The sequence below is a fragment of the Martes martes genome (assembly GCF_963455335.1).
Source record: "Martes martes genome assembly, chromosome: 11".
NCBI lineage: Eukaryota > Metazoa > Chordata > Mammalia > Carnivora > Mustelidae > Martes > Martes martes.
In genome coordinates this window covers 75,270,280-75,290,971 of record NC_137899.1, presented here as the reverse complement: position 1 = coordinate 75,290,971, position 20,692 = coordinate 75,270,280, and the positions used below count along the sequence as shown (strand labels likewise).

The 20,692-nt window shown below is 38.9% G+C and overlaps 1 protein-coding gene across 2 annotated transcripts in view; it reads right to left on the bottom strand.

Moving 5' to 3' along the window:
* Positions 1–20,692, bottom strand: part of CAV1 (caveolin 1) — a 35,904-nt gene that overhangs the window by 3,211 nt on the left and 12,001 nt on the right. The window lies entirely within an intron of this gene.

Here is a 20,692-nt window from a genome sequence, read left to right as displayed (position 1 = left end):
AAGAAAGTTAGAAAGGAAGGCAGTTAAAGACATGTTAAGGGAGAGCTTCATTTTTTAATTAAACGAACAGAGTAAAGTTTTGAGTAAAGACAGATGCAAATATCAGTGGTCCACACCAGTGAATCCTGTAGTAGTCCCTTTGGGTGGCCATAAGGAAGTAATCAAATAAATGAATTTGCAGTACAAAGCAGTTAACAGTAACCAAGTGCTTCTGCATGCATTGTCTCTATATGATCTAGGGTTTCAAACCAATCTGAGAAGGTGGGTTGTTATCCCTTTACAAAAGAAGATACAGAAGTTCAGAGAGGTGAAGGTGACTTGCTAACAGGAAGCAAACAGCAATGGTGGGACCAGAATGCAAACTTGACACATTTCCCTAGAGCATTCTCTTCCACAGTACCTGCTACCTAAACAATGAATTCGCAGGAGCTTTTATCTCTCTAGAAGGATTTATACAAACTCAACTGAAGCACAGGATTAAAAAAATTACCAATAGAACAGTAGGACAGAGCCAGCTCATCTGCTTGGCAAAGGCAGCTATATGAAGGGATCTAATGTAGTTTGAAATCCAGACAAGTTGATGACTGCCAACATCATCAGGAATCCAGGCAAGCTCAGGATTAGGGAATGAGGTCTTGGGTGACTATGGAGCTTCTCAGTGCCAGGATGCCACCTTTGATTCAACACAATAAAACTTCTTTTGGAAAAAGTACATGATGCTTACCAATAATTAAAGTTTATTTTCTAAAACATTCTGTTTCTTGATCTATTGTCCAATGCCTTAACAAGGTAATATGTAAAAATGGTATATCTGCTATTATGTTTCATTTGCATGATGATTGTAATTTAATTTACATATGCTTCATTTACATAATTATCTTCATTTTTTAAACAGATTTATTGTCATTCCAACTCTTTTCTTTGCCTATTTAGATCTAGACTCAGAGAAAAACATTTACTTGTGTATTTTAAAAAGTTGCATGAAATATGTGGCAAGTCAGATCAATCCTTTAATGATATTTTTGTGCACTTTACTTAATTGTCCACTATGGGGTTTTGTTCTGACACTGTATTTTCCCCAAGCTATTAAGAATAAAAGCCTGTGGTTTTTCTTCATCCAATTTCAAGATACCCAATAGTGTTTTTTTTTTTTTAAAGATGACCTTATTTTGTAGAAATATTTGGTGAAGCCAAAATTAATACACTAGAGCATACAAAAGAAGAGCAATCGTGGTCCATGAATGCCCTTTAATGGGAACATTCATTCTGAGTGCACAATGGGAAAGGGTACCTCACTTTCATTAAAAAGTAAAGGTAGTCTACTATCAAAAGAGGGCAGGGAGCACTTTATTGGAGTTAGGGTATTCCTACCTCTTTACAGAGCAGAACGTGAATTATGCCTGCCTTGAGATGCATTTCCTAGGGAGGGATAGTTACTAACATTTGTTGACTTGCTATTATGATCAGACACTGTTCTCACTTAACTCACATCAACTCTTCATAGATTATTCCCACTTTATAGGAAAAATTCAAGGTTCAGAAATGTTAATAAATTGTCCAGATAGATAAGAGGTGGATTTGAGTTTTGAATCTGGTCTGAAAGATACTGACTCTTTCTTCAATACCACATCACTTTAGGAAAATATTTTTCAAATCTTCTCCAAGACAATTTTACTATTTCACAATTAAAAACCATATTAACAAAAAAGAATTTGCTGAATTTTACTTTTCTTGTAACCGTAAGAATTCTCACAACATGGTCTCTAAGGACAATGTTGCAATGAGGTTATGTATATCATATATACAATTTGGTCCTTAATGAAGATCGATGGACATATGAATGTGGGTGAGATTTCTTGATAACAACTTTATTTTTTTAAGCATAACTATAAATGCATTTTTCAACGAATATATTGGAAATTCTTAACTGCCTTCAAGTAAATTTAGAGCAGGTCTCTAGGGGTAGACAACAACATGACGAAAATAACATGTTACATAAATATATTCAGTTAGTTGATTGCTGTTTTAGTCCTGAAAATTTAAGATTGTTAGAGATTACTAAAAGTATAGCCCATTAGATGCAGCTGAGCAAAAGAAAGTAAGGCATGTAAAGGAAACACATTGGAACCAGAAATAAAGCTTACTTTCTACTTCCATTTCTGTAACAGTAATAGTAATAGGTTTTTCTGAAGAGTATAGGACATAATTTATGTAAAGTGCTTAACATGGGTATACAGCATTACAATATAGTAAATGCTCAATAAATAGTAGAATTAAAAATTCCTTGCTGTAGGTGACTAAGCTTTTTTATTGGGAATTTTAATAGAAACTATCAACCACAAAGCACCAATGGCTCAAAAGAATAATTTCCATCTGTAACACTCTTCACCACAGTTCTCTGAGATGCATGACATTATTTCTATTTTATAGATGAGGGTGGTGTTTGAAGTTAAAAAATTGCTCAAGGTTACATAAATGTTAAGTGGCAAAGCTGAAACTTGTTCAACCTGAAGTGTGAGCTCATTTTGTTTTTGTATACCTGGGGTTACAAGCCCCTATAATAGTCATACTTGCTTAATTTTGACCCACATAGATATGCTTCCTAAAACATTCCCATTTTGATTATTAAAGGAATTACTGTTGATAGAGTTTCCATTTTAAGTTAGGACATCTAGTAACTAGGATGTTTTGGATTTTTGGTACTGATTTTATTTTCTTGGCCCTGCACAGTGTGTTCTCACAATCCTGGGCACTCAGCCAAGAACTCTCACTCTAACTGGCAGATAAGGAAACTGAGGCACAGAAGGTTTAAAATGGGCCAGACATTCTCAAGGTCCCAAATGAACCAGTGGAAAAGCTGAAATTAGAACTCTAACTTCTTGATTCCCAGGCCTAGGTCTAGCTCTGTGCTCAAAACTGTATCTTTAGGAACTTATATCTTTCTTACCATATCCCTTCTCCATTTACCCCATTTGTATCTCCAGGTCTCCCGTAAGTCTCTCATTACCTTCTAAGGCATTGACTTGAAGGTTATTTCTATTTGAAGTTAGAAGAAGTGTCCTTTTTACAGTATGAACGTAAACATTTCTGAATATCTACCTGGGGTGAAGAAAACAGGAAGGAATATTCTAAAAAAAACTTCATTGCACATTTTGATATGTATCAGTAATGCACTGAACTCAACAGAGTTCTGCTAGATAATCAGTCATTCCATATAGAGTTAGGTCAGAATTCCCCATCACCTAAAGCACAGTTGATTCAGCATTTTCTTAGATGTTTAAAGCTAAAGGAATCCTTAGAAATTGATGGCCAAGGTTGTCAGATGACTGGATCAAGGGTACCTTCCCAGGTATGGCAGACACAGGATTAGAATTCAGGCTTAGGAACTCTACTGGGCTCTTCTCCTCCTGTCTGCTGCACATCCCCTGTCAGTCTAGCTGCTGTAGCTGCTGCAAAAGACAGAGAGGTTTGCACTGGAACTTGAACATCATCTTGCTCTCAAGAGGTCCCATAGGGCTATTGCTAAATAAGTGATGGTGCCTCTCTCTGACAATCCCCAATGTGTTCATTGTTCACATCCATCATTGGCTGATTTATCCCTCATTAAAACTATCACTCTGGAGTCCCATTTCTTCAGGAACTTATTCCTCTTACTCCTTAATGAGTATGTCTTACCTAGACAGGAACTTTATCTGCTCACTTAGATTTGGAGCAGAAGAGGAATTAGATATTTGATTTAAAACAAAAGCAAAAACCAAGAGATGCAGGTGTCATTTATTTTCTTAAAATGAGATGCCTCAGACGAGGTTGACCTGCATCTGCAAGAACTGATTTTCTGTTTTGTAATCCATGGAACAAGTTGCCCTTCTGGCAAGAATCTTTATGCAGACCTCAAGATCAAAGGCATGAATGTGTTTCAGTGATATTTCTATGTCTTAATAGATGCTTTATAAGGAATCAACAGTTTATATTACTAGATTTTTGTAAATGACATTAAATTCCTTTATGCAGCATTGACCTATGATGCTATAATTTCAGAAACATAAATCAACAAAAATCTAATGGCAGAGGTCAAGAAAAGCAATCTCTCTTGTGTTTTGATAATACTTTACTAAGGTAATAAATCTAAGAATGTTTCATCTTGTTAAAAGTACGTCATAACCATATTTAAGACATTTTTTATATGTACACAGGATTAATAAAATACAGGGTCATTTTTTGGTTTGTTTTTGTTTTTTGGGTTTTTTGTTTGTTTTCAGGGTCATTTTTTTTGTCCTAAAATATGGACATTTTATTTCTGAAGAAGAAAACTTAAAGTACATTTAGAATCTCAAAGAATATGAAGCTTGCATATTCTGTTTATATGTGGAAATACCTTTTTAGACTCTTAGTAGAAATTGTGAGTGTATTAGATATATAGAACACATAACTAACAATATATAAGGTGTTTACTGAAACCTTGTGTGTTATCTGCACAACATCCACAGAATCCTGATTTATTCAGGGAATAGAAATAATCCTTTGATCTCACAGATAAGTTAGGTTGTTTTAGACTTGCTAGGATAGTGTTAGTCTTCTTGGCAAGAGATTGGTTTAAGGAAGACATGTGGCTCAGTTCTCCCTAAATGGAAGTCTGCTGGGTGGGACTTCCAGGAAAACTTTATCTTCCTTATGAAAAGAGACAGAGGTGCTTGATGTGGCCCTTTGCCCTTTTATCCTGCTTAAATTATGTATTGCCTTGATGTAGGGAAGTCATCATGTGACAAGGAGGTGACATGTATGTTTTAAAGGCCAAGAATATAAAAGATATTGCTTTTGGCATTGTCAACCTATAAAAACAATGCCAGTAGCTGGCCATCTCTGGGCTTCTTGGGTAACACATATATACACTTATTTTTAAGCCACAGCTATTCAGATTTTCAGTTACCTACAGCAGAAAACATTCCTAAGTGATACAGTAACTAATAGTCTTTTCTGTTGGTTGACATAGTAGTTGTATATCTCCACATTTAGAGATCTGAGTTCAATTTCTAACCTCAATGTATCTTTTTAGCACTAGTAGACTCTATTCCCAGAATATGCTCCTAACCTGTATCACAAAATGTTTGCTTTACATTAACATTTAATTTTAGTAAAGCATAAATAGGATGGTAAATTAACTATGAAAGAGACAAACATATTTGTGATAAGTAACATCTAAGATGGCTCCCAATGATTCCTTCTCCCCTATTTCCTGGTATTCTTGCCCCATGTAATATACTCCCCTTCACTGTGGGCTGGAGTTAGAGATGTGCTTCTAAATAATAAAGCAAGGCAAGAATGATGGGGTGTCACTTCCAAAATTGGGTTACAAAAGGGTGTGGCATCTGCTTTGCTTCCTTTCTTACTCTCACGTTTGCTTACCCTGCTAGAAGCCAGTGCCATGTTGTGAGTTGCCTTATGGAGAGGTTTGTGTGTAAGAACTGAGGGATGGCACTGGCCAACAATCATTGAGAAATTGAGGCCCATAGTCCAACAGCTTGGGAGGAACTGAATTCTGCTACCAGCCATGTGAGTGTGCTTGGAAGTAGGTCCTTTCCCAGTTGAGCCTTGAAGTGACTCTAGCTTTGATACCTTGGTTGCAGCCTTGAGAGGCCCTGAGCCAGAACTACTAAGCTAAGCCACACTTGGAATTCTGACATACCACAAAATAATAAACGTTTGTTGTTATAGGCCACTGAATTTTGGAGTGATTTGTTAATGCCACCAGGGATAATTAAAACAGTCCCCAAACAAACCACCTTTATTTTGATTATCATTTCTTATTTTCTTTTTTTTTCCCCCAAGGTATTGAAAAAAGGTATTTTTTTCAAATGTTCTATTTCATTTCTCTTCTCTGTTAGATAATTCAGTTCTCATGCTTATAGAAAATTATATACAGTGAATGTATATAAATATCCTGGTCAATCTCTATTACAAAACTATAATCCTCAACCGCTCAAAAACAGACACATAGATCAGTAGAATAGAATAGAGAACCCAGAATAGGACCCTCAAATCTATGGTCAACTAGTCTTTGACAAAGCAGGAAAGAATATCCAATGGAAAAAGGATAGTTTCTTCAACAAATGGTGTTGGGAAAATTGGACATCCACATGCAGAAAAATGAAACTGGACCATTTCCTTACATCATACACAAAAATAGACTCAAAATGGATGAAAGACCTCAGTGTGAGACAGGAATCCATCAAAATCCTACAGGAGAACACAGCCAGCAACCTCTGTGACCTCAGCCACAACAACTTCTTGCTGGACATGTCTCCAAAGACAAGGGAAACAAAGGCAAAAATGAACTATTGGGACTTCATTTCTCACAGCAAAGGAAACAGTTGACAAAACCAAAAGAATGGGAGAAGACATTTGCAAATGTCTTATCAGATAAAGGGCTAGTATCCAAAATCTATAAAGAACTTATCAAACTCAACACCCAAAGAACAAATAATCCAATCTAGAAATGGGCAGAAGACATGAACAGACATTTCTCCAGAGAAGACGTACAAACGGCCAACAGACACATGAAAAAATGCTCAACATCACTCAGCATCAGGGAAATACAAATCAAAATCACCATGAGATACTATCTCACACCAGTCAGATGGCTAAAATTAATAAGTCAGGAAATGACAGATGTTGGTGAAAATGTCGAGAAAGTGAAACCCTCTTATACTGTTGGTGGGACTGCAAGCTGGTGCAGCCACTCTGGAAAACAGTATGCAGTTTCCTCCAAAAGTTAAAAATCGAGCAACCCTATGACCCAGCAATTGTACTACTGGGTATTTACCCCAAAGATACAAATGCAGTGATCCGAAGAGGCATGTGCACCCCAATTTTATAGCTACAATGTCCACAGTAGTCAAACTAAGGAAATAACCCAGATGTCCATCAACAGATGAATGGATAAAGAAGAAGTGGTGTGTTGTGTCTATAATGGAATATTACTCAGCCATCAAAAAAGGATGAAATATTGCCATTTGCAATGACATGGATGGAACTAGAGGGTGTTATGCTAAGTGAAATAAATCAATCAGAAAGACAATTATGATCTCACTCACATGTGGAATTTGAGAAACAAAACAAGATCATAGGAGAAGGGAGGGAAAAATAAAATAAAATAAAATAAAAATAAAATAAGATGAAAGAAGGGAGGGAGACAAACTATAAGAGACTCTTAATCATAGGAAACAAGCTGAAGATTGCTGGAGGGGAGGGAGGTGAGGGGATGGGGTGACTGGGTGATGGACATTAAGGAGGGAATGTGATGTAATGAGCACTGGGTATTATATAAGACTGATGAATCACTGACCTCTACCTCGAAAACTAAGAATACATTAGATGTTAATTAATTGAATTTATATAAACAACAACAACAACAACAACAACAAAATAAATATCCTAGACTTCAGTCTTGGGGCAAAATTCAGAAACATATGAAAAGGAAAGAGCATTTTCAACTTTCTTCAATTCACATCAAACAGAATGTTAGAAGAGTTTTAGGCTACTTATGGTGCAATCATTCATTTACCTTAAAGTGGCTTGGATTTATAATATGTACCAAAGACTAAGAGCCAGCTCCATATGGAAGGCCCATCACCAATTATGGACTCTTACACTTGGTACTTATGAGTGAACTAGCACAGAGGTCCCAGTTCCTAGGGGTTCTCAGAATGGACCATGTGACAAAGCAAAAAATCAGCTGGGGAGGGTGCTTGTTAAAATGCAAAACTCAGCCCCATTTTATTCTCAGATCAGATTCTCTGGGGCAGGACCTGGGGAATCTGTATTTTTAACAAGATTTCTCTTCTTTTCTCATGCAAAAGACTAAATCAGAGTTATGCCTGCACCTTTGGATCTAGTAAGAACTCCTTTTTGTCCATGCTACTCTTTTCCCTCCATGCCTTGAAGCCCTGGTTTGCTTCCTGCTTCTCTCTGGAAGCTCCTCATATGCTGGATGGCATCTGGATGTTGGTGGATAATGAATGGAAATTCCCTCTGAAAAGCTTTTGCTAATTTAAACCTATTAAATATGTATTATTGGACAAGGATGAATGACTTATTTATTATGAAAACACACTAACTGGCAATAGAAATCCTGATTTATTTTCATGATTCTAAACCCAGTATAAACAAAAGTATATTTTAAAATATCAAATATGTACTTCTAAAATTTTCACATATGTACCAAACCCAGTCATCCAGAAAGAAGGTTTAGACTAATTGCAAGCTCTCTTCACTGTTCTCACACATATTTCCAACATGTTGAGTAGCTTTTGAAGTCAACAGAATAAATGTGCATGAGTGTGTGGGCGTAGGGAGGGTTGAGAACTAGCACAATTAAATGTTACCAGAACACAGGAACTTTGCCCTAATGTCAGTGTGTTTTCTCAGGGGCAAGGGCCAATACCCATGTGTTTACTGGGCCAAATTAGCACCACTGAGGGAAAAGACTGCAGTGTTCTTGCAGCACCAACTAAAAAGAGGAGGCCTGGATTGTGTGAATGCCTGCAATTACTTGGATTCCCGGAGTATCCCTAAGTAGCCCTAAGAAAAATGTAAACCTGGGGCAGGAACACTGAGGTGATTTGGGCTGCCTTGGGGTGGCAGGTACTAAGCAACTTCACCTCGCATAAGAACACAAGTTTGCCTCCTGGGGAGGAGAGGAGATGTCTGTATTAATAATACAGGTTTTAAGCTGGAAGAGGGTAAAATGGGGGTATTTATCTACCTCTCAGAGTGAGAGGAGAGGGCTGGGGTACAAGGGGAGGAATTCAGAAGAAATGTGCTGTCTCTGACCTGGGCCTCTGGCTGGGACCCTTGAGTCTCTTCCTTTAGACTGACCTTCCTCTTTCTGCTTTCCAAACATTACAGAAGCCTCAGAATAATGATACTTCACATTTATAGTGCCCAACTTCACACATCTACTTCTCTTTATAAACTTATAAAGTTCTAGTTATCTTCATAATAAGAATGGAAAATTGTCTTTCATTTTCCCACTAAGAAGAGGTCACTTTACTATAAATGACTGGCTCAAACTAGGACTTAAGGGAGGTCTGGATCTGTTGCACCCATCTTGATATCTTCCATGATACCTAATAGTACTATGCACACATTAATTAGAAATAAATATTTCTTTAGTAAGTATACTTTTTTAGAGGAGCTATAAATGTACATCAGAAGGATATAGTCATATATATAACATTTCACTAACCATCATATTATCTCCTATGAATTCTTTGCCTGCTATCACAAATGCACTTTTATTTATCTTTTTTTTTGTATCCTGTTTTATTCAAAATGATGTTCTTATTTACCACAGCCCTACAATGCCATGACCATTCTGATCAAAATGAAGTGGAGGGTTGGTTATTGTTTAAGTGACTTGGGCACCACAGAAGGGGGCAATTCAAGCTCAGAAGTCTTCACCTTTAAGGAGAGATGATTTAGAAAATATTGATTAAAGGACTGTTTTGCTTGGTTGGGTTTTGCCCTCAGTGATCTGAATACAATTGTGTAAACCTGACCTAAAAGGAGGGTGAGATGGACTCTCGGAAAGGAAGCAGGGGATCAGCAGAACACCCCAGTGAGGAATGGACAGGGTGAGGGAATAAACTTGGTTTTTTTGCTCCACGTCTTCCTGTTGTGTGTGTGCGGGCACGTGTGTGTGTGTGTGTGTGTGTGTGTGTGTGTGTGTGTGTGTGTGTTTTCCCAGTGCAGGAAAGGAGGCTTACGAGTAATTTGTAGTTCAGAATGAATATAGCTGACTGCGTTTAGTTTCCTGGAAGGAGCATAAGAAGAGGTGGAGAGAAAGGCAGAGTATTAGGGTGGTAGATACAGTTGACCCTTCAGCAGCATGGATTTGAATTGTGTGGGCCCTTATACACAGATTTTTCTGATAAATACAGTGCAGTACTGTAAATGTGTTTTCTCTTCCTTATGGTTTTCTTAATAGCATTGTCTTTTCTCTAGCTTACATTAAGAATATAGTACATAATACATATAACAATCAACATATGTGTTAATCGATTACTTGTGTTATCGGTAAAGCTCCTGGTCAACAGTAGGCTCTTAGTAGTTAAGTTTTGGGGGAGTCAAAAGTTATACATGGATTTTTGACTGCACACGGGTGCCATTAGTTCAAGGGTCAACTGTATATTCTGAGGCAGCAGACTTTCACAGAGACCTTGCAATAACAATAGTGTTATGGAACACTATATGCCTCATTGGGTTGACATCACATCCTGTATGTGTATGAGGAGTGGCAAGGCAGGAGTTGTCTTCCCTATTTTACAGACTAGGAGACTGAGCCTCAGGGAGGTTGTAATCAGTGACTGGACCAAATACAGGACTTGTGTCTCTCAGATCTTCATTCACTTCACCCTCTATTACATCTCTTTAACCCCACACCAAAATTCTCATTCTGTTTATGCAACCCTGCTCATTCAGATGGAGTTACATGGGAATTTCTGAATCCACATGCTCTGATCGCTTTTTCTTGCCTGCACCCATGCTTCCCATACAAACTGATAGAACATGCCTCCCTGACTCAGCAAGTAATGATGTTCACCAGGACAGAGCAAGTGATCCAAGTCAGAAGATGTGGCTGTCCTGCTGTCAAACCTCCATGCTCAGCATTACTCTCATTCCCCAGCAACCAAGCTCCTCTATAGCCAGGATCCCTGGGTCATTTGACTGGCCATTGGTTACCAGGTCCCTATGACCTTGTCATTTCTCTCTGGTTTTTCTAGATTTACTGTAACATTATATCTTACTCCATTTCTGTAGGGCCAGTGGTTATCCAACATTAGTACACTCAAGAAGTTTCTGGGGATGCTTGTTAAAATGCAGATTCCTGGGCCTTGGGATTCTGAATCAGTGGTTCAAGGGTAGGGTTCAGATATCTGTACCCCCTCCCCACCCATTTTGATGCAAGTAGTCTGGGGAGAAGACTTTGAGAAACAAAGGCTGCCTTAGGCTTCATTCTATGCTAGGTGAGAGGCTCTGAAAAATCTGACATTCATTTCTGAGTGGGCGTAATAGTAGTTTAGTTACTGTGTTGCCGCCTACTTTTGAGAGGTAGTACTGTCCTCTGGTTGATAGCACCAGGGCTTGGTTTGACTCTCAACTCTGCTATGCTATCTCACATAAGCTACTAAGCTGCTCGGTCTTAGTTTCTCATATGTAAATTGCTGGTAAAATAGTACTTACTTCACAGGATTGTTCCATGTACTAAAACATTTAAATTATGCAAAATGTTTGGGACAGTGCCTGGGCAATGGTGAGTGCTGCACCAGGAGCTTCTGGCCCAGCCACTCCAACCAGGAGAAGAGGGAAATGTCAGGGATTTCAGTAACAGTGTTGGGAGAATGGAGGAGATATTTTGGAAAAGGAGAACCTCTTGGCATTTCTGAAATCATTTCAGGCAGGTGAGTGCTTATTTTGCATTCTACCATTATGCAAACAAGAAGGAGTAGGTCATCTCTATCAAATGCATCAACCTTCTAGAGTTTATTATAAACATGAGGCACACGGCAACCAAACAGGCCCTTGGGATAAAAATGTCCCAGCTGACTGAGCTCCTGGATTTGTCAGAAAGTGACACCAACATGAAGTAATGGGATTCTCTTTGCTTTAGATTAATTTCTTTTTGCCTTCTTTTTCTTTTTCACTCATTTGAAAGTAACCAACAGGTTTCTCTATCTTTTGTTCTTAGGAGAGAGTATGAATTACCCTAGGGTTTGTATTACAGTTTGAAAATTTAAGTTAAATTTCCCTGTTTTGATAACAAAGATATATATTCCTAGTTTACATCCTGTTGTGCATTGAATTGTGTCCCTTCAAAAAGATATGTTGAAATCTTAATCCCTGGTACTTCAGAATGTGACCGTATTTGGAGACAGGGTCTTGTGGATGTAATTAGGATGAGATCATACTGGAATGGGGTGAGCCCTTCATCCAATATGGTTAGCATCCTTATAAGAAGATGGTAATGAGGAGACACACATGGAGAAGGTCCTGTGATTGAGGTGATGCAGCTGCAAGACAAGGAATGCCAAAGATTGCTAGCAAACCACCAGAAACTAAGAAGAGACAAAGAAGGATTCCCATACAGGTTTCAGAGGGAGCATGGCCCTAGTGACATCTTAATTTTGGGCATCTAGCCTCCAGAACAATGAGACTATAAAGTTCTATTGTTTTAAGCCACCTAGTTTGTGATACATGCTAAGGTAGCTCCAGGAAATGATTATACATCCTTTTGAAAAATTGCTAAAAACTATCCTTCATGATGAGATGATTTCCGGGTTCCAGAGCGTTTTCATACTTCCTTGAGTAGGCTGTCCACCCTTTTTTTTCTGAGATCCCAAGTAGAAATCTAAAGCCACCTTCAGTGTACCTGCAACCAGCCGGTTCTGAGCCTTCTTCAGGAACCTGGAACCATCTCTTCAGTCCACATGGCCTCACATTTTTATCATCACAAAAGGTGCCTAGGTGCAGATAACTCAGTACAAAGCAGGTTGCATATCTTTTGATTCCTTATTTAAATCTCCAGTCTTCTGGTACCGATTTGGTGGCAGTTGTTGATGTTGAGTGTCACCAAATGAATGACATGCAACAGTGAACAGCGTAAAAATAGGCCACGCAAGGGCTAGTGATAGGAGCCTTGAGACTGAAACACTGAGCTTGAACAGGAAGGAGTAATACCTTGGGGGCATTTGTGTGTGTGCCATCCTTGAGGAGAAGTAACTTCAGCCCTTGGAAATGTTGGAAGTTCTCTTTCCTAATAGAAAAATCCTGCATTGGTTAATGCATGGAAATCCTATTCTATCCAAACGGAATTATAAGGATTCACTCACTTTAGTGAGCAAGCCTCACTTGCTCACTAAATTCTGTGTTTACACTTGGGAGTTTGTTATTCTTTTAAACTTCTGGGTGTGTCATGGGACAAATATGAATGATTACCACACTAAAGAAAACAAAAGCTCTTTCCATTCTAACAAAGACACAAGAAACGGAAATGTCTTCACCATTTTCAAACTACTCATTGGTTTGCATAGACATTTGTTTGAACCAGAGCTTTTTAAACAGTCTCAACTTCTTTTCAGTTTCTTTAATTCACTTCCTGATGGCAGAGGTTTTTTCCTACCATTCAGTCAAGTCAAACTAGGGTTACTAATAGCTTTCATCTTACCTCACTGCTGGAATATTTTTCCCTCCAGTGCTTGGAGTCTGTTTATTAAACAAATAGAAAATGGATGAAATAAATCTCTGCAGGTTTGAACATTGCTAGGCAAGTGAAGAAAAGGATCTAAACTAGAGTTCTTGTCAGGTCTAAGCAAGGATAATCATAGACCATATGTGTCTCCCAAGACACAGCCCCTCACCTCTACTATGGGGTTTTTCTGAGCACTGTTGGCATTTTGGACCGGATAATCCTTTGTTGTTGTGGTGAATGTATATGTGCTGTCCTGTGCACTGTAGAGTGACTATCAGTATCCCTGTCCTCTACCCATTAGATGCCAGAGTAGTACTCCCTAAGCTGTGACAACTGAAAATAACTGCAAACATTGCCAAATGTCCCCTCGCGGTGGGTGGGTGGGGAATTATTCCTGGTTGAAAACCACTGCTCTAGAAAATCAGAACTGATGTGATGAGATAGGGCTCGAATTTTAGAAATATTTATAGGCTAGAATGCTTGTGTATTTATTGCAGGAACTTTTGGTTTATAGTACCGTGGCCTTATGAGTTCATTCATTCATTCAATATTTATGAAGCACCTACTTTTTGAGGATGGAACAAGGTAAACAAGGAAACAGAGCCAGAATAGGGTTGATGAGCTGGTTATGGGTCACCGAAAAGGGAGCCGTACAAATGAAATAGAGATGGCCTCTGGCTGCTCCAGCTCCTCAGGACTCATTAACAAGGAGAGGTGATATCCTTCTGTGGTGCACTACCTTAACTGTTGAGGAAGAGGAACTAATTTTCTTGCTCTTTCCCAAGTCAGTAATCATGTGAGTGTACACTGGAATTTTGAATACTTTCTTTCAGGATAACGGTCCAAGCCCGTCCCTGCTTTAGAGCCTTTCCACCTGCTGTTGGTTTTGCTTGGAACACTCCTTCCATCACTTTTCACCTGACTAACTCTAAGTTATTGATCATGTGTTAACCTAAATGTTCTTTCTTCAGAGACTTCTTTCTGGTTCCCACGCCTTTTCTCACCTGGATGTTTTTATCATCCAGCATATCTAACATTTATTTAATGGTTTCAGTGTGTGTGTGTGTGTGTGTGATGGGGGTGGGGGAGATTATTTCTGTTACTAGACTATAAGCTCCCTGGAATATAATAAGTACTAAGTTAATATTTGCTCCATTAATTAATGAATTAGTGAATGCTGGTGTTTGCTATGTTATATTTCTCTCTTTCTTCTATTTACAAGAGGAATAATCTGATATAATCTCCTTTAGGAAAGAAGTTCTGAATGTCTTATCCTGTCCAAGGGGTAGTAATTGCATTAATTTATTCTAACCCAGTCACAGTAACTTTGATAAAAGAATGATCAAAGGTGACTAATGACAGTGAAATAAAATCAATTTAGCTTTTGCTTCTCATGAAATTTGGGTTCAAACCTACAGATGCAGACATAGCTTTGCTTAGGGAGCTGATGAATTCCTGAAGAATGTTCAGGTGGTCTGGAATTCAGACAACTTCATGTTTACCTTCGGAATCATACAGCTTGGGTGCTAAGTGATGGGATTAAAATCACACAGGGCCCTAAATTTGAAAATTTTTATGGATCAGAAAGAAATAAACTATAGTTGGCTAATGGGAAAAACTGACTCAAAGTAATAGTGCTTCTGCTCTGTAGTTCTTAGTCATCTGATCCAACTGCTCAGAGACAGGCTGTTAAAAGATCTTCAGAAATGTAGCTACACGAACTTGGCGAATTTGACAATTGTCAGCACTTGGACAGTCTGAGCATTTTTTATTTAGCCAGACCTTTTTAAGACCATTGCTCTAACTAAAGTTGTAAGTAATGATGCACTCTGTTATGTGAACGAAGAGGAATTTACTGGTTACAAAAAAGATTCCTGAATGTTTGTAACCTACTTTAGAAATGACTTTCTGGTCTATCTTGGAACACAAAAAGCCCATTTTTGAGGCAAGGGCAATAAAAGGTACCACACAGTTCTGAGCACAGTTGAGGAGGGGAAATGAACTCCAGCTCTTGATCTCTTTCTTCCCAAATATTTATTTGTGGTATATTTGCATTTGCATGCTATCCGTTGATAGCTCAGTATTTCAAAGATCACTCAGCTAAATCCCGCAGCCTGAATATTAAGAATGAGATTGGCCATTGGTAAAATCTAGGAAGAAGGTAGTAAACCTAGTATAGATGAGAGATCTTCCATCATTCTCTCTGAATGGACTTCATGCATCTTTACAGGCTTCTACTCTTTAATGAATAATGGTTAAACAGATCACAGAATTTTAGAAATGGAAGCAACTTAGGGACCATCTAGTCACTTCTTGATGGCTATAGGTGAAGAAGCTGCTGTCCATGGGTCCAAGTGACTTTTCTGAGGCCCAAGTTACCACTTGAGCTGAATGTCCAAAAGAGGGCTAGAATTCAGATTTCTTTTGAGGCCCAGTTTCCCCATCTGCTCCGAAGAGTGATTGGCATCAGTAAAGCACTTCTTAGTGACTTGAGGTCTCTTTTCGTGCCAGGCACTGGAGAAATGAAGGAGACCTGCCTGTCCCTAGGTCCACTGAAGCTTCCTGTGGCCTCGGCACCATTAGGAGAAAAAACCAGTGCATGTCATTATCTCCATTCTTAGTATGTCAGAGCCATGAACCCATGTAGAAAAAGGGGGGATAAGGATGACACTCCAACCAGATGATCTTCCTCTTGGGGAGAATAGAAAGAACAAGCAAAAGAAAGGGGAAACAATAGGGCTGGATTACATAAATCACATGAGTTTTATCCCACATACAGAGTCTGTCTTTTGCAGTTGCTATAGTAGAGTTCCAAAAAGTATTTTTTTGTAATAGGAATTTGAGAGACAATGTCATATTCCAATAAAATGCTAAGGCTCCCCAAATGAGGACCTAAAGAAGTAACAGTTTCCCCACTGTGGCCCTTATGGTCCTGAAAGTTTTATCACAGTACATGTTTTTATTATTAAGAAATTCTGAGAGTCTAAACCAGATTCAATTCCAGCTCTTACATTAGCCTCACCTGGGGAGCTTTCAAAAATGAAACAAAACAAAGCACAGTACATAGGCCTGGGTCCCATTATAGATCAGTTCAATTAGAATTTTTAGGGATGGGATAGACACAACAGTATTTCAAAATGTTCCCCAGATAATCTACAGCTTGGGTAAAGAACATCTGGTCAAAAGTCACAAAACAGACACACTTTGCAGAAGCCATTCTCTCTCACGAGTTTAAATCACAATAGGGGTTTATACAAGCTGAGAAATTGTATGAATATACAATGTGTAGGAGGGAGTGGATGGGCAGGCTTGCCATAAAGATAATGTTTCATACTGACCTTTTGGTACAGACAATGCATGCATTTTGCAGTGTTCTACTTTTAGATGTTTACCACTTGCATTCTCAGCCACTGTTTAAAACAATGCCATACTGACCCCTCTTTGCTTCCAAATACACCAGGTATCCTGGAATAGAGGAAAGTGTTTGTATGTATGCTAGCGCTTAATTATGAGATTGTATGTCAATGCTGTTATACACCTAAGTGTAATTGTAGAAGTAGAGGGATTTGAGAGGTTACACAGACAAGGAATTTAACACACAATCATTTTAAAACAACTGTGATACATTCCTGGGATTTACCACTCTTATTACTTGGAATTCTTTCTCCCAGGTAACCTAATATATATTTTTTTTAAACAAAGGGTACAACCCTTCCCCCTTTTCCCTTGTCCCAAATGGTGATTGTGTCCAAGCAGTATTTTTCTTGTAAGTCTCTTAGTAACCTGGCACACCTAAAGACAACTGTCATTCCATGTTCCCTTCAGCTCTTCTAACAGATTTTCCAGACAAAGCAGTCCCTCCTCAGCCAAACTTGAGGGTTTCTCTTCATCCCTTATCTCCTTCCTTTTGTTCCTCCTTAGGATCTTTGTAGCATCACTGCTTCCCTCAAAAGATCAAAATAGGAACCCATTCTTAATAAGTCTGACAAATAGCAAGCGAAGCAGAGAATCTTGTAGGTGACATTTCTTCTGATTACATTGTCCTTTTGTTTCCATCCTTTATACTTCCTTTATTTTTTTAAAAGATTTTATTTATTTATTTGACAGATAGAGATCACAAGTAGGCAGAGAAGCAGGCAGAGAGAAAGGAGGGAAGCAAGCTCCCTGCTGAGCAGAGAGCCCAATGCGGGGCTTGATCCCAGGACCCTGGGATCATGACCTGAGCTGAAGGCAGAGGCTTTAACCCACTGAGCCACCCAGGTGCCCCAATATACTTCCTTTATTTTTATTTTTAAATAGATTTGATTTATTTATTGAGAGAGAGAAAGAGAGAGAACTTGAGAGAGAGAGAGAGAGAGAGATCACAAGCAGTGGGGACGGTAGAAGGAGAAGCAGACTCTCTGCTGAGTGGGGAACCTGATGCGGGACTCAAACCCAGGACCCTTGGATCATGACCTGAGTCAAAGGCAGATGCTTAACTGACTGAGCCACCCACCCCCATTATACTTCCTTTAAAGTATATCATTAAATTATTGAGATGTTTAATGTTTATGAACAACTGGTAGCCTTAGTTTCTATCCCCTATTGCCCAAGGGGAGTGGAGTATGGTAAATTCATTTAAGGGCACATTTACAATAGTGATTATCACCTTGGAGATCTTTGTCCCTTGGGGACTGTGGTATTATGAGCATATCCATTATACTCACCAACCATCTTGGTTTTCCATGTCACAAGCTCCCACAAAAATGATAACCCTTTCCTAGTATTTTCTTATTTTTCATAAATTTACCCACTTTTTCCTACTTAATGTTTGTTATTTCTAGTCATTTAGCATTATCTCACTTTGTATATAGGTTTTAATCTTATTTTTGTGGGTGATTGGTATTTGTCAAAATCACTTTGATGTTATTTTTATCACAGATATTAACAAGGTCATTGCGATTGGTGTCATTTTTAAGTTGTGAGTCCTCTTAACCTATTCATTCCAGTCATTGATAAAATACTGAATGTGCTAGGGCTGTGGTCCTGGCTGTATGTTAGATGCCAGTCACACCTAAAATTCTCATTACACATCATCACCCTTTTTTGATGGTCACTTCCTAGTCCTATGTATTCTGAACTGAATAATGGTCCTGATTTTCTATATTTAGCTTGTTGATAGGGAAACTATTTGGAGTCAAATTGAAAAGTCTTACTTTTTACGTTACAGTAAATCCACCTTCTCTCACAGGAGGTGAGAGAAAGCAGCACATTTGGAAAAGGAGCTAGTATTTGTTTCACTTGGTACAGACATCAACAATGAAATGAATGATGTCCGATCTTTTCTAGAGACATCTGTGTGTTTTGTCTATTTTTTCTTTTCTTCTGAGAAGGGTTCTGAGGTTTATGAAAGACCACCTCTGAGGTACAAAGAAATTTCTATGCTGTTGGAATAGTGGATATTAATGGTCACCCCCTTCCCAGCTAGTAAAATCTCTGAGCTCTGTGTACTTAAGAAATCTAGAAATAAGAAAGCCAAAGAGAAGAAAAAAGAGGCTTGGGTTTCTCACAGCTATTGTCTCCCTCAGGTATGGAAGGTTTGGATATTTCTTCAGGGCTGTCTGCTGACCTAGTCATTTCTTTGATGTTTGGCATTGTCCATTGGCATATGGTCTGACAGGGAGTCCTTCCACCCCTCTCTTTGCAAGGTATTTCTCATGTGGCCTGAGATCCACTTGTCAGTCTTCACATTTCTGTCCCAGTGGGCAATGCCAACCACTTGTGATAACATCTCTTGGAGTTCTGGGAATTTGCTTGCCCCGCCTGACAGATACTTAGGAGTTTAGCCTTATCCTCCAGGCCCCAGAAGGTTATCCAGGTGCCATGGCCTGTTTACTGAAGGCTCAGGAGAGATGCATCTGTGTCTTCCTCAAACAGATTAAAAATAAAACTCTTAATAATAAATTTATACACAGAACATATTTTTTCTTTACTTTGGTAAATAGAGTGAATGTTTCTGGATTTCTTTATTCATTATTTGGATATGCTTTTTCTTAGAAGGTTTAAAATGTGGCTGCCATTGGGGAAAGGGGCAAAGAAAGACATTCGGAAATGTAATCCTATTGTCTTTTCACTCACAGGAGACATTCAGTTACTTAAAGAAGAATTTCAGATTTTTTTCAGCAGATTCAATTTGATATCCATTTGCTGATGACAGACTCAGTGTGGAGCCCTGAGATGGGTACAGGGAAGCCATAGTCCTGGGGCCACCAGGGTGCCATTGTCCTACCCTGAAGGAGAGGCATGCAATAGGAAGGAAAGTTGGGGAGAGAGGCATGGGGATAGAGAAGCAGGATACTCAGAGGGCTTCGATATATGCCAAAATAGAGATAAAAATAAGATGTGGCGGAAGCAAAGTGAAGAGATGACCAGTTCCAAGAGGGTGGTCAGCAAAGGCTAACAGAAGCCCCTGTGTTTTTCAGCAAAGGCTAACAGAAGCCCCTGTGTTTCAGGTGAGCCCTGGCAGATGGCCTTAGTCTGTCAGGTGGACACTCGTGCAGTAGGACTCATGACATGCTCTGTGCCTGGTGTGGAGCAGGTGCTTCCTAAGTATTTGTTGAATGACCTTCCTCAGGGAGCACAATATCTGAGAATGAGAATCATTCTATAATTATAACTAGAGTAGTGGAGGGGTTTACTCAAAATAAATTGGTGAATTGGTGGTTATTAACTATTTTAGACAAACAGTTTCTCTCTCCCTACTAAAAAGCATGATGTTCAGGGTCAAGTGAGGAAGAGATCTGTTGACCTAACCAAAATAATTGGGGGTGAAATCCAGGGAATGCAATTCCACTGCCTTGACAGATTTTGGTATACTATTTCCAGCTATGTATTATTACTGCTAATCGTATAGACAAGGCCAACAAGTGAGCCATGATTGATGGAACATTTCAATTGTTCTTCTGAGAGATTAATGGTGCCTTGTAAAATGCCCTATGAAGTCCGTTCCTTACTTCTGGCATTTGTTTTTGAGAACAAATACATAATTACCAGGGAGGAAGTCTCAGAGAAACTACTTTCAGGATTAAAGAGGCATTTCTCCCACTAGCATACAATTCAGGTTTTTCTCAATTTTTTCTGTTTTCACAATGTATTACTGTAACAGCATAAGTGTCTGGAATTCAAACAGGCAAATCAAGAACCTTAAATGAAGCTGTTAAATTCAGAGTGCCTGTCAGGACCTGCTTTATTCTCTCAACCTTGCTCCTCTCCATATATCCAGGCAGGATCAGCCACACCCCAGGCTCTTCCCTTGGCAGTCAAGGTGCTTTAAAGACTCAGGGGATTCAGCACAAGCCAGCATTGCTGCATGTCTGGTTCTGGGCATGTGCTGTACTTCTAATCACTGACACTACACCCCCGCTTTGTACCCCAAATCTGGTCTTTGAGACTTGACCCTCCATGGCT